This window comes from Nothoprocta perdicaria, unplaced genomic scaffold, assembly GCF_003342845.1.
Source record: "Nothoprocta perdicaria isolate Ctin4 unplaced genomic scaffold, notPer1 scaffold_0, whole genome shotgun sequence".
Classification (NCBI taxonomy): Eukaryota; Metazoa; Chordata; class Aves; order Tinamiformes; family Tinamidae; genus Nothoprocta; species Nothoprocta perdicaria.
Genome location: NW_020454092.1, coordinates 3706250 through 3722321, shown reverse-complemented (window position 1 = coordinate 3722321; position 16072 = coordinate 3706250).

Sequence of the window (16072 nt, the reverse complement as noted above, 5' to 3'; positions counted from 1 at the left end):
AGGGCTTTCTATTCTCCCCCCAAAATCTCTATGTTGATGTGGTAATAGTTCTGAATAACTTTCAAGAGTATTTAAGCTGCGCTATACATGGGTTGAAGCACGAAGTTAGACGCAGCCTAGTTTCCAGTGAAGTGGAGCAAACCCAGCTTAGACTGAAGTGAACAGAAGATGTAATTTTTAACATCTCTGATACTCAGGGTGCTTTTGTTCAACTGCCTAATTAGACATTTAAGGAATGTGTTTTGTGTTAATGCTTCCAGAGTAACTCTCTTTTAAAGAAGTTTCATTTGACAAGGTCATTAGATTTCATCTAAATCCCTCTTTTAAACTAGCAAAATATAGTGATTCCAAAAATAATGTAATTGCTGTAAGCGATAAGATAATAATGTGCTAAAAGCTTTATGCAAACACAACTGCGAGAGGGTGTCTTTCCATGATAGCTGGGGACTGCTTTCGTGTACATCATCTGCAATTTATTCATTCAAATGCAGTAATCACTGAAACCTGACAGGCAGCACAATTTGACAAAAACAGATCCTGATCTGGCTTACATGAGAATAAATTGTTATTTGCCATTGAGGAGAGAGATGGTAAAAATTTATATCATTACAACCAAGATCAGATTCTGGCTTCTAATATTTAATGTAGGACTTGCTATAATGTGATATATATATGGCAATATATAAATGTATAAAATTGACACGCCGGCCTTTCAAGTTTTGCACCTTTTTGTACCTTCAATCCATTTAATAAAACAGTTAAGCCGTGGCACTTGCCACAGTTTCCATGGTAACTAGCTCAATGACTTTAGTAAACAGAAAATAAGCAATTTAAGACTGTTCCATTAGAGCTAAAAATAGAAGTGCTGCAGGCCAAGCATTGCTACATAGACTGGTTAAACAGAGGGTCTGAAGAGAATCTAGAAATAGTCTTTGTGTTTTCATCTAACTAATCAAAATACCCTTTGACTTTAAACACATAAAATTATATTTATTGATTCATTTGGAAAGAAAAATTGTGTTCCTTTCCATCTATGGGAGTTTTTTTTTTTATATAGATATATATATATAATATATGTAGATTTATAGGTTAAGCAGAAATTCCCTAACCTAACACCTCTAGCATCCAGCAAAGGACTGGAGATGGGCCTAATACATGAATGCATCTGAGGAGCTCTAAACTCCAGTGAATCAAATATTTATTAGTTTTTTGCAAACTTGGATGCAAACAGTGAGCTGCAGATTTCTCTACGAGCTTGCCCGTATTTTGTGGGCAAGGCTGTTTCAGCTTTTGACGGCTTCCCACACTGCTAAGTAAGGACAATATCTCCCATTTATGTAGAACATGCCACCCTCAAGCATTTACAAACTTCACTTATACTAGAGCTAGGTGTTCACATCTCCAGAGAGATACGGAAGCTGTTTAATAGTCCACAGCACAAGAATGTGGCAGAAAGTGCATAGAGTTCAAGCTCAAGCTCTGTGTAGAAACATTTCAGGGAATAAGGAATGAGAAAGGTCTGATCTGGTATGGTTTAGCATATTTCCTTTGAAAAGCAGTTGCTTCAGTGGGATAATGAGTCTGGGATAGCTTTTAGGCTGAAGTTTGTCCAAGATACCCTAGCTTTTATGTGTCATACAATATTTACTTTATGCAGATGATAGGAATTGGAATTCTGCAAGTATATAATTATATAATATATAATTCTGCAAGTATGTAATATATGTAGTATATGTAGTATAAGTATATATAAATATAATGTCCATCATGATATTCTACTGTTAGCTTTTTTCTTTAGTACAGACATTATCTGCTATACACTAAGCAAAACCTATCCCTACTGGAATGGCAGTAAGGTCAAAGCAAGGAAAATGTTAGTGGGAATGAAAAATAAGAGCAATGTATAAAGAAAGAAGGCTAAAAAAATCAAAAGCTAATCTCTGAGTAGTTAGAGTTGATAGTAATGAAGAAAATATTAAGTAGCTTGTTTATAAACAATCTTATTCAGTATTTACACTCTGTCATTCAATTACTCTGCACTCAGCATGTTTTCCCTGTTTTGTCTCTATCTTCAAATACTCTAAGAAATGCTACTGATGAGCAACAGAAATTTTAATGTAATAAAGTTTCTGAAATTTGCATTTCTCACTTAAAGGCACTGAGCAAGGAGATGATATAATCAGGATAATTATGAAAATTATACCTTTATAATTAGTAGATTCAATCTCCAGCATTATTTCTGGGTTTTCTGAAGACTGCTATGGATGAGTAATCATGAAGTACCTGTTGCTCTCTCTTATTAGCATCACAATGAGGTGTGAGTGGAAAAGCTGGATATTTTCTTGTCAGCTTGAGTTCCACAGTTATGAGGGTTGTTTTCTTTTTTCCCATGGCCTACTAAGGCCCACACTTTCATCTGCTTAAATAGTATCAAATATGTACACGTGAAGAAAAGATTCTGCCCCTCTATGTGCTGTGTGGATGTGAGTCTGAAACTATAGATTCAACAGTATGGTTCCAAAAGAGCAAACAGGGCCTGGTATGAAGCAAATAGCTGCCAAAATGTACATACCAGTGACAATAAGCATAACAAGGAAACAAGAAATTTAAGAAGGAAATATAGTGATGAATATAGTGTTATATTCTAATTGTACTTGAGCAGCTGTGATGAAGCCTATTAAAAAAAATCTCACTGCATAGTATTTAAATTTGACTTGCTTCACAGTAGCAGGACAAAGCAGACACATCAAACCAATTAATCGGATCTGCAAAATCTGTCTACTTTTCTAGTAATTCTCCTTAAGAGATTTTTGGGACAGGTTGTTATCAGGATGCATCTTCAGGCTACAACTACAAACATTTATTGGGTTATAGTGGCTCAATTTATGAGAAAAGAGGAAGGATCAATACAATAATACAACACTTCAGATTACAAGGGCCGTCATTCTCATGTGAAAAACTGTGACAAGCACGCACTGAAAAATGACACATCTCGAACAGCTATTTTGATTCAGCCTTCCTGGGAACAATGCTTTCACAGCCCGCTGCATATGCCGTGCTCAGAGGATCTCTGAAAAATGAGACGCTGTCACACAGGTGATTTTCCTAATTCTGCAGAACCGCCCATTTCACCCAGTCAACACCCTTGAGACACCCATCGTGGCTCTGCAGGACAGCTGTGCATCCCTGCCGCACTGAAGGCGCCTGACAACTGCTGGCTGCACTTCACTGTAAAGAAGTATGAGCTCTCTCCTCCCAGCACGTATGACTTGGAATATTGCCTTCACTGGGGCCAACACTGGTTCCAACATATTTTGGAACTGGTCATGGCTTCCCATGACAGAGGCATTTATGACTTCTCCGATATATTTTTGTTGTTAGAGCTGCTGTGGGCAACTCACTAAGGCTTTGGAAAATCAAGCTGAGTACACACACACACACACACACACATATTTATATAGATTAAATTTATATCAAAGTTTATGCTAGGATTATGACACTCTTCTGCTGCAACCCACAAGAAGTCCAGTGGAGGTAAGCAATAATCCAAAACAAGAGTAAAGGGATGGGAGCACCCATAGGTGTTTGCATACTAGAGCAGGACCAAAGACAGCTGAAAATTAGAGGTTGCAGTGATGCTGTATGAGAATCTGGAGCTGGGCATACTTATTCTCTGAAGACAGATCTCAATGAAACGCATGGCTGTATGCAGGGAAGTCTCATAAAAATTCTGTAATGTGACTATTTTATGCTAATTAGTGACTAGAGAAGGCAGCTGGGTATTTTTAGCATTTTTATTAAATAATTAGCATGTTTGTTTTGGAAATAACTCCCGTCCTCTTCCCCAGTATGATCTTATACTTTGTTGTCAAGAGGAATGCTCAGAATGCCTTCTTTCGAAGAGCCTGAAACTTAGAACATATCAGTTAAAATAGAATCTACATTTTAGTTTAAGATCTTAAACTATCAATTATAGTAGGTATGTGACTGAACATATTTCACATTTCAATAGTGTGCTAATTTTAGTCTGATCAACCTTTTGCTGAAGAGAAGCACAGGAAAGTCTGTATAGTCCCCATTCAGTTTCTCAGTAATTAGATGTTCCTAGCAAGTGTGATTTATTGTTTTGATAGGTTTGATATGTTCATTTTTGACTAATCACTCTGAAATTATTATAGTATTATAACACATATACTAAGTATAAACTCAAAATTCCTTTGATAATAAAGAATTGACTTCCACAAAAGCACAGAATAGTGTGATAAAAATGCTAAAATACACAGAATTATGTGTATATTTTACAGCTTTATCTTTTTATTGCTCTGTGACTGATGGAGGTTGCCTAAGGTTAATAAATACTTCTTTCCAAACAGTACCCTTCTAATATATTTTTTTGTAGTTTATTTTATATAGTTTGTGTCTTCATTTTTCTAAAAATTTTTAGAACTTCTGTTGGTTCTAACAGGTACCAATTCTTGTACGCTAAGCAAGTTATTTATAATGCTGCAAAACCTACCTCAGTACTTATTATTTTTCATCATGCTTGTGTGTTATTGGATACTAACTAGTTAACTAATAAATTCTATTGGAGAGCCTGAATCAAAATTTAAACAAGTGGTGAATCCAAAGTCAAGAAAAAAAATGTTTTCCTTTAGCCATATTATTACAATTATTTCAGTAATGGGCTGAGAAGAGTAAGATTATAGGTAACACGTTAACAGTAATTTGTACATTTATGTACATTTAAATTCTTTGTAATCAGTGTCTGAAGTGCACGTTACAAATAGCACCCAATGGTTCCTGAAGGGCAAATCCTTGAGTTTTTACAGATGTCCCTGGGCAGAGGAAACCCCGCCGAAGGGCACTGGGCCGGGCACTGGAGCTCGGGCCTCTCCGTCCGCTCCAGTGTGGGCTCCGGAGCGCAGGCCGGCGCGCAATGGCCCCAGCGCGGAGGTATCGCCGCCCTCCTGTGCCTGGCATGACCTCCCTGGGCAGCGCCGGGAGCCCGCGGGGTGCTGCGGTCTCTCCTGCATCTCCTAGCCACTATAAGCATGGCCAGCGCTCTGAATTACAGCTTTTAGGTGCAGCATTCCTTCTCCGCGGCTCCCCACGCTGATGCTGCCAGCTGAGTGCTGAATGTGGCTATGGGGTCACCCAGCAGGAGATTGGTCCTGGCTTTTCAGTCTATCATTTCAGCCAGTTTGCAATCTGAATTGCTTGAAGGAGAGGTACGAGAAGGTAGGAGGTGGGATACAAAATACTGTGGTATGAGGCTTTTTCTTGCACATTGCTAGTATGATTTTCACAGTCTTGAAATGCTGTAAGGGCCAGCAGAGATTTGGACCATCTCCTGGAGTTGTGACCTTATTGCCTAATGTTCTGGTTTTGCTCTTCAAATGTTAAAAAATGAAAGAAAAAAAAGAAAGACAATTTATGTATATGTGTATTACAAAGATTCTGGTAAGAAACAGGTTAAAACTTTGCTTTAGCAGGTGGATGTTCTCAGTGAACTGCAAATGCTGCAGCAAAATGAGGCACCTGAAAATGACTGGTTATAATTTTCTAATGAGACTAGTGAAGCAGAGAGCCTTGTACCCTTGAAGGAATATAAAGCAAGAAAAGGAGACTGGAAGAAATGCAGCATGCAGGGAATGCTTGCTCTGGATTTTGTGATTTCTGCTACTTTAGGGGTGGAGAAACTCCCTTTCTTTCATAGTACAAATTTATAAACCCAGTAGAGAATTTCTGTTTCAATTTAGCCTAAGTTGGTCCAGGAAAATTTTGTAAACAAGTGGTACTTATCCTTGGGCTTGAGGTCTGCTCTAGGCAAAGGGGATACCTGCATGAGCATTTAAGGCCACATTGCATCAGCAATATGTCTTGAATATTTAAGTGAAACTCAATTTGTCAAATATTGAGGGACGATTTGTATTGTTATGTGTGGGCTGACCATGACCAGTCAAGGACTGAAAAAATATTTCCTTGTGTTTCTGCTCAAGTACAAGACAGAAAAAAATGCAACGTGTCACAGGCAATCTTATTTTTCAGTGGTGCTGCTGGAGAGGTTTGCATCCTTCCTCAAATGTTACTGAGTATGCTATTCTTGCAGCATTCTGTTAAATCCTTGACTTGCTGTTATTTTAAAGAGCTCCAAACATGTTTTCAAGACTGTTTCTGTATCAATTATAACTAAGTTGCTAACAGATCTTCACAACTTAGACTGCCTGTTTATATATATAAAAAGGAACAGAATAATGATGGAATCACTCTGAGAAAGTCACCCGTCTCTCAATGAAGCAGAATTAGATCATGGGAGATACCATATAGCTTGTTGTTCAATTCACAGGGAAAGAAACATACAACAAATATTTGTGTCAGTTTTCACATGCATCTTCGGAGACATCCAAACTCAAAGGAGCCTCTTTAAAACCTGACAAAACCTTGGCTCTTGAAGAAAAGATCACCACCTGAATGTTTCGCCACCCCAGCTGCACACACTCTGAACAGAAGGGATCTTGACGGTTAGGCTGAAAAATATAATATTCTGTATCCGTATAAAGCAGGTCTTCTTGAAAACCCACACTGTATTGCAAAAAGCCCTTAAAGCCAGTTGCTGTCTTTCAAAGTGTACAGGTATTAATTTCTCTTTTCTAAAGGTAGTTGAGCTTGGACATTAATAAAAAATGTCAGGGTAATATAAACAAACCCTTCATCCTATTTCTGCAGCTGAATGAGTAGATAGCCACCTCATTCTTTAAACTGTGTCTAGCACCTTTCCGCATACAACTTTGGGCAATTCTCTTTATCTTTTGCCTGCATCTTTTGAGCTATGTCTTTATGTCATCATTTTCCAGTTCCAACTATCTGAAAATGAACTACCTTGTGAGGCAAGAATGGGGGATTCACAAGCTTCCCATTAACCATACTGCAGATGTATCTGTATGACTGTCTCTTTTAAAAGATTCATTGCAGAAGAGCAACTAAAAATAGATGGCAGGTTGAAATGTATTATATCAATTTTCAGTGGAAGAGCAACTTTTAAGGGGGATTGGTAGAGACAAGAGGAATATATTTGACTGATATTTATTAGTGAGCTTGCGGTGATTAAATGGGACCTGTTCCCTTTGACATTTCTCTCCACTGCCCGTATCACATAGATATTCATTCTGTCACTGAAATGGCTGCTGATAGTAAGACTTGATTTACAGGACTGCTGTAGATTTTGTAGGGTATTAAACTACAGTGTTCAGAGGAGAGGGAATAACTTTTGAACTAACAAACTAAGAAAAAAGTATGCCTGGAGACTGCAGATGAGTTCATTATAGGAACCATAGGAATCAGGGTGGTTTATGTGAGTTCCTCATTTTCTATCCCTTTAATTCCGTTTACAACACAACTCAGTTGCTAGGTAAATACTACTCAATTCCTTGCTCCAGCATTTGTTATAATAGTGCATAGACAGAACTATTGATAACCTCATAATTATTATATCTATACCTACACCAGCAGAACTACGGCGATAAATTGTGATGTTGAACACATTTGATATGGAAGGACAGTTTCCTCATGCTTTGTTGTTTAATCATGTATGAACATGTAGAGAAGATATACAGTAACAAAATATTTGTCAAGGAAAGAAAAATCAAATGTAAAAGAATCAGAGATGTATGTGGATTTGCAAACAGACATCAAGAAAAAGGCACAGTGTGAAAAGTGCTAAAAGATTTTGTGCAAGGAAGGATAAAATCTCATTTAGACTGTAGCCTGCATGTACCTCTGTGTTTAGTAAGCCACAGCAGATGCAGCTACTGCAAGGCAGGCTTTTTATTACTGTCTCAGATAACCTCAGAACTGTGTCCGAGTTCTATTTTTTTTTTTTTTTTTTTTTAAATATGGAGCTGACTGACATGAGGAGGCCCAGGTCCTATAGGCTGCCTTCAATGCTCTCTCAAACTCACCTTTCTTCAGAGATGTGCTTTGGCATGCACCAGGGTTTGAGGTTGTTTTCTGGATGAGCTCTCATTAATAGCAGTTTGTAATGCTCAAGTATGAGGAGCACTCGGAATTGCTTAAGCCATAACCTCAGGCTACAATCTGCATAAGCATTGCCGTTTATTTCCAGAAGAATTGGGTGTTAGCAGTTAGCAGTGCCTCTGGCTCGCTAATGAGACTGCTCCTGTCTCTGCATAAGCAGTTCGGGCCCTTGTGCCTCTTTGTTAGGATACATGTAGAGCCTCAGCGTGCTCCACACATGGTGGAGCAGCAGCTACTAAGTCAGATTTGCAGGTGTTGGGCAGATTGGGCAAACGGCTCCATCTCTAGAAAACTTTAATTGTCAAATCTCTTATCTTTTTGCATATTGAATAACTTTTTGACTAACTGGATAGGATTTTTCATTCATTGCATGTGTTATGGAGATTACAGACTATGTGAATAAGGCAATCTCAGTAGTTTTCATCTTGCTTTCTAAGTATGAATGCTTGATTTTTACGGACTTTTGCAATATAGTCTTAGAGACTACAAGATACATGACCCTTGATGAGTTTCACAAGTGGTTTCTCTACAGGAAAAATACAACTTAAACAGCAATATTTTGTACAGTCTAAAAATTGTTTCATTTAGACATTTTGAAAATGAAATCTCATACTTTTAAAGGTCCATATTGAAAAGTGACGTTTTATTTTAGGTTGCACAAAATAACTTTTGAGAGAAAATTGATTTTTGAATACCTATCAATGAAAATTGATACCTATAATATGTAAAACTTTAATTTTTTAGAATTAATGTGAATGGAGAGTTGATTGTTTGCTGAGCTGTATAATACACTTGAACTGAGAACAAGTTAGAGTAAGAGCTCTCTAGTGAGTACCAAAGCATGGATAGTCTTGACAAGTGGTGAGTTTTATGGCTATTACAAGAGAGAAGCCAGAATATAATGCTATGAAACATGGAGCATCATGATATGTAGCAGAAAAGAATAAAAAATGCATGTCGTTAGATCTAGATCATACTGCTTGTGAATGTCAGATTATTTTCTGAAGTCAAAGCAATGAAAAACGAAATCTGTGACAACAGCCAGGATAATAACAATGGAGCATAATTTATCTATAGCATATAGAAGAGTGATATCATACTGTGTTCTAAGTTATATCAAATGGCGTTTACAAATCAGAGTTTAAAATAATTATTTTCATTTTTTTCTCAGTCACTGTGTAGATAGAAGAATTTTAATGAGAAAAGGTCATAGTGATAGGAATTACATTATTTCATTGAAATAACAGGTAATTAAAATACTTTCAAAAAGGTGGATTTCATTGTGAAAAAAGGTTGTTTTGACTTTTTTCATTTACATGTTCATAAGCTTATTTAAAGCATAGCACTGTAAACAAATACTGGATGCATAGCTCGAGATGAAAAACAATGGTAGGACACATCTTCTATTGCAATATTTTTATAACAGAAAAATAAAGCAGTAAAGAAGTTTTAGAGTCTGTTTACAAACATCCTACAATGATCTTAAGGTTAAATATAGTTTAAATATAAATTATATTTAAAAAACCCAAACAAACTGGCAAATAAGGGTGCCAGTTTCTGTTCTTTTAGTTTACTTGCTCAGTTAGCAGTTATTTAATTGTATTTGTTAAAATGTAATATGCTTGACTTTTCTCTTTCTTTCTTTCTTTCTTTCTTTCTTTCTTTCTTTCTTTCTTTCTCTCTTTCTCTCTTTCTCTCTTTCTCTCTTTCTCTCTTTCTCTCTTTCTCTCTTTCTCTCTTTCTCTCTTTCTCTCTCTCTTTCTCTTTCTCTTTTTTTTTCCATGCTTTTTGCATTTTCTTTCTCTCTCTGTCTTTCTTTTTCCCTAGCTATCCATTTCTAAACCCTCATTAGAAGCTATGTACCTCTGGGCATTCAACTGAGAAATGTCTCATTATGTTCATAAGAAAAGGGAGCTTAGCATTGTTGAATATTGTCCATCTTGCAGAAAAACTGCAGATTAAGACTTTATTTGACAGTAACCTCATTTATTTCTCCAAATTAAGCCCAATAAACTATTTTAAGAACTAATTGAATAACCTCACAAAGCAGAATGTCAAAAAAAGAAGTTAAAAACAGGCCAAAACTCTGTTCGAGTAATTTGTTTTATCTGTCTAAAGTATTGGGCCAGAATATACCATGAAGTAAAGTAATGATGTAGGTGCTGTTCTCACTTATTCTGTGAGATTCCTAGGAGATTAAAGCTTTATAATACAGTTGCTAATATTTTACATATTGGGAAAAGAAAGCATTAAATGATCATATAATATGAAGGGTTATATGGAAAAATAGATTTGAGCAGCAGATCTCCTGAGAAACACTCATATTCCTGCAGACATCCCCAAATGCAGTGTGTACCCAACTCCATTGGCCACGAGGAGAGAGTAGCATTTCCTAAACAAAGATGCATTTCTGTGCACTCGTGGAAACATACCCTTCCTGATGCTTTATAAAGAGCTGATGAGGGGAACCTTCTTAAACACTGAGTGGCACAAAAACCAAATTTGCAAGAAAAATGAATGAAGAGTCATATATGTAATCAGATGTCAAGTACATGGATTATAGTACCTAACTGCAATCCAGCAAACATGTCCTAAAGGGAGAGAACAGTCAGTCAGGGGATAACACATTCCTGTTGTAGGACGCAACAGCCATGGAGTCTTGGTAAAAGAGAAAATGAACTGGAAATTCCCATTCAATTCCCAGAAATTTACTGTAAGCTGATGGGAGTAGTCAAGTTACTGGCATAGTAAAGCAAGTGGGTAGAGTAGCCTATGAAAAACAGAGTAGCTAAAAGAGATGTGCGCATTTAAAGGCGTGATCTGCTGTTCTGGAGTCTTTGATAACACAGAATAATTGAATTTTAAATGGATATTAGCAAATGTGGTGGCTTTATGTCTCAAGGGAATGTCTATGTGCTGGAAGTTTATCAAACATATACATAAAATATATATGTTATACATATATATATATAATGCTAAAGTTACACAGAGAACCAGAGTACTGTTTCACAAAAGAAACTAGAGGCTAACTTGTGAGATGGGTCAGTGTAGTCTTCAGCTATATAAACCAGTAGAATAAGGAATATTCTCTCCGTCTCTGACACTGGGGACACTGAAACTAGATTGCTGCACACATTTTCTAGTGTCTGTATTCTTAAATGACATTGGAAAATTGTAGAGGACATAAAAGAAATGAACTGAGGAATAACATTCTTCAGAAAATTCCTTTGGTGTGAATCTTAAAGATGTCAGTCTTTGTTGTTTAGTGAAATGTAGTCAGAGAAGTGACTTGCATTGCAATCAGTAGCTTCATGGAAAGAGCACTGAATGCTAACAAGCTGCTGAGTCTAGCAGAGACTCAACAAACTCTTGCTGTATTTGTCTTCAAAAATGTATTAATGTTTCTCCTGACCATCTTGTTTCAATGGAAAGTGAAACGCAGTGCTTCCTGGCCCAGCTTTGCTGTGGAAACACATTTCTCCCTAAACCATAAACTCCTTCTGCCTCTCCCCTCATGCTTGGGAGGAAAGTTTCATGAGCTCTCCCTAGGTACTCGACAAGGCTTTGAAAGTGCTGGAATCTGGTCAGCTTTACGCAGTCTGACTTTAGTAAGGGTCACACTTCAGCAGCAGGCCCTGGCGCTGCTGGGGCAATGGCAGTGCAGCAGCTAGGTCAGAAGGCCGAGCTTCCTCTCCTCCGAGGGACGCAGCAGCAGCAGCCGTAGGGTCGGTATGTGGACATGCCTCTTCTCTGACAAGCATCAGCAGCCAAGGCGCAGGGCCATGTGTGCTGAGGTGCTAGGCCTCCCTTCTTCACAGTCCCTCCTCATCAGGACGGGGCAGCAGTTGCCACCCAGGGCAGGGTGCAGGAGGACTCCTTCGGCTATTGGGGCTGCACTCAGGGCACCAAGGGCTGTTTCCTTCTCCTCTAGCGAAAAGACAGGCCAGATGGCGATGCAGGGTAAAAGCGCTGCCATGGCAAAATCACTAACTAACTACATCCTCCCTCCCCCACCGCAAACCCAAACCCCAACCCAACCATGGTCAGCATTTGTCAGAATGAAATCTCCCTTGTGAAATATTTAAACTTCATAATCATTCTACTAAAAAAAAAACAAAAAAAAACAAGAAACAAACAAGCAAAAAAAAAAAAAAAAAAAAAAAAAACCCAAACCCTCTCTTTAGCCAGAATCAACTCCACCTGATTAACTAAGAGCACAACTGTTACTGGACATGGCAGCAGAATCTATTCTTGATTTTTGAAAGCAAATCCAGCTTAACATCCCCCTAACCTTCACAGAAAGCTCATGTTCTTAGGTTGGAATCATGCCCTTAGTATCCATACTTGATGGCTTCACATGATGTCCTGACTACCCATATGCGTGTCCATCTGTCAGGCTGGCATGCTGCCCTCCCACAAGTCATCGGACTCTCGCCCTCAGACATGGCTGAAGTCTGAACGGTTACTTAATACTTCATGTGACTTCCCATCCATGGGCATGTGTGCGTGCCACAGCCCTCATGTCTGTGATGGACAGGAGGGAAGCTGCTTATCCAATTCACTTCAGGCAAACAGTCCAGGTGCAGTTCAGAGCATCCTTACATAGGGGTTTAAAGTCTCTACATATTTGCTACAAAATCACAAGCAATTCCACAGAGTGAGTCAGACATCCTAAGCTGGACATTTAGATTTTAACAGTTTATTATAAAGCATTACTTTTTATAGGAAGGAGTGCAAACACTACAAAATAGGTGGATACTGAGTGATGTTAATGGAACAAATGCTGGAACAAAGTTTTCATATGCTAACCACTAAGCAGGGAAAGACTTTACAGGCAAAATGGAAAGGTATTACACTTACAGAGCTGGATTTTTGAAGATTTTCACTTAGTTTTGCAGCTTGCTTGGCATCACCTTATTTTGCCAGCTTTGTTTGTCAAGTGAAGGCAACTGTTGACTAAATCGCCAGATAAAATTGTGCTTCTTTTATTAACTGCTTCTGTGCAGAATCTAATTCAGAGTTTATGGAGCGTGCATCAAGGCTGAATCTGCTCCATGGGACTGGACAGCTCTAAAGCCCTGTCATGGCAGGCCCCACAGCTAGTGACTCAGGCTTTCCACCTGGACAAGCTCTGCCTTCTGCCTCCTCCCTCACGCTTGTGCAGGCTTCCCCCAAGCTCCTATCAGACTGTAGAGTCCTTTGCCTTTCTCAGCACAACTCATTAGGGAGAACACGCTTGCACTCTTCACTTCAGATCTGCCCCTCAGGGCCAACATAACGAAGTAAGAAAAGTAGACATGGTAGAGGAATTTCTAAGGTAAAATCACTTAAAAAAACATTAGAGACTTTTGGAAATTGATAAAACCTTATGACGCTGTGACGTAATGTTTCATGGAAGATGAGCATTTGTTTTCTGCTCAGAGAAAGACTGTGCTCCATGTTATGTGCTATGCTGTGAAGCTCCAGCACACTCACCCCACTCATGAGCCTGTGTGGGGAACCTGGTACTGCAGTGAACAGGGCTCCGAGTTTCGGCCATTATTTGCAATCTTGGTTTTCAATTTCCTATAATAGCCCATCAGCCTTTCTTTGACATCAATAACCTTCTTGAGAGATGACCGCAGGCACAGTGCAAAATGGAATTCATAATAGAGGATGATATAGTGTTCTCGGCCACAGCTCGCTCTGTCAAGCTCCTTGATCAGTGTGCTGGTCCTTAGAAAAACTCTCATAATTTATTTAGATATCTATATGGGAGATTAACTCTGCCTATAATCTTGCTCTGATTGTATGGGCTGAACTGCAGTGAAGTCCTGGTTAGTAATCAAGCATAAAAAAAGCTGATGCTAAGTCATCATGTTTCCAGTCCTGAAAATATCCTTTAGCAGAACCCTGTCAACTATAAGTCAAAGTATATTTGTCTCATAATAGTCTATTTGCTGCAGTCAATCCTTGTTGATTTTGAAGCTTAATAACTCAAGGCATTGATTATCTTTCAGCTTCCAAAATTGATGGTCCTCCACAACTGAATAACATACATCTTATTAGTATTATCCAAGAATCTCATTTTAAATTTATTGCTTCTATGGAACTTTGTAAAAAGTATGGCTATATGACTTATATGCAGCCAGTTATTAATGTGAACTGGTGCCTGGTTATTTTAAGTACTATAGCTATACACTCTCTTTCAACTTAGAAAATGTAGATAACAAACACATGTGTATAAAAGTGTATGTGTACTATATATGTATATGTTACTAATGCACTAGATTGTTTGGCAGTTGTTATAAAACTATGTTTTGATTGTAATTTTATCAAATTTGAATTATTCAGCTTGAATTTTTTATTGGCTGTTTCATTCCCATAGCTGGAAAAAGGTAAAATTTGGGGAGAGAATGGTTCAGCTGGGGAAAATAGGACAGGTGAGTATTTCTAGCAGCTGAGTGGAGATGGAAATTAACTTTATATTTTCTGAATTATCTCTTTTCTCCATAGGTTATAGAAAGATCCTAGGAAAATTGGCCTAAATTAGTCTACAGTTTTATATCCCACAAGGTTTCTAGAATAATTCATTCATGACATGAAGGCCTGAGATAGAGTGTGAAAGAAAGAAAAATAGTAAAGTAATAATAACACTAGTGCATAAAATAACACTCAAAACTTCACCGTGTAGCTCCATTATACAATAAAGTTTTGTAGATGGAAAATGAATGCTCATACCTAAAGCTCCAGTTTTAATATCTTATGTGCCTGAGATATAATTGTTTGTTTATAAAAGACTTTAAAGGACTCACAATTTTTATATGCAGTTTTGGTCTTTTGGTCATCACTTCAAGAAAATAAAATGTATAAATTGCATGCTATTCATATTATTTCTGTTATTAATATCACACACTTAAAATAATTAATGATAATGATTTTAGTGTATTCACTATGCATATTTCTATGTAGTACAACCCACTGTAAGCTCATCTTTTTCTAATTGCAGTAGTTAAATCTGTGATAATCTCCTTTGCAAGTATAGCATAGAACATGTTATAAATACCACAAGAAGGGCAAAATTTACTGTGTAGTAAAGGTCAAAATGATAAAAACCATAAAAAGTGTGATGAAGCCCATTGGCTGAGATTCAACTAGATACTTAAGCAGATGACAAATTTTTAGCTTGTGAGAAGTCATCCTGGGTTAAACATGTAGCTCAATATTTTTGGTAATATTTACATTTTATCTTAGTTTATTTATCTTTATGTTGTTTTAACACAAGAATTAAAATAATGTGTTTTGTATAGGTGCCTGACAGTGTAAGAACTAAAGTATTTACTAAGCCACTTGTATGTAAAAGAAATTTAGCAAGATGCCTGCAAGGTGCTTTCTAAGGATGTATTACAGCTACATTGGGTGCCACAGTGTTATCTTGATCAATAGTGTATCTGAATTTTACCATACAGCTCTGTATACTTACTCTAATTGTTTTACTTATCTTTATAGGAGATTTCCTATATCCTTGTAAATCTAGGTGTAAGGAAATCATGATGCTCCCTTAACTCAGAATCAAATCAGACTTTGTGCCCCTGGGCAAAGAGATATCAAAACAAGTCTCAGAAAATTGAATTCAGTTCAAGGTCTTTTGAAATGGATGTCCAGAAGATGAGCCTGATTTTCTTTTCAGTGACATAAATCTTAAATGAGTTGCTTTTGATCTGCACAAATGCGAGAGAGGATTTCAGACCCATGCTATGCAAAACTACCTCACTTTTGGGAGTTTAAATTGAGATAAGGTGGCTTGAAAAATTGTTACAGAAATTCTTTCTCAGGAGAGTTTTGACTAATGGAGATTTTTCATGAAAGTATCTGGGGAGAACTTTTGGCTTTTTCCTGGAAAAAGAACCACATGAAAGAAGCAAACATGAATATTCTTGGTGAAAGCCTGATCTTTCAAGTGGGAATTATAAAACTGCTACAGTGCTCGTTGTGAGTTGTAACTCTTTTATTTGCTGAATTCTCTGGGCATTTTGAATTTCCCGTGATATCTTGCAAT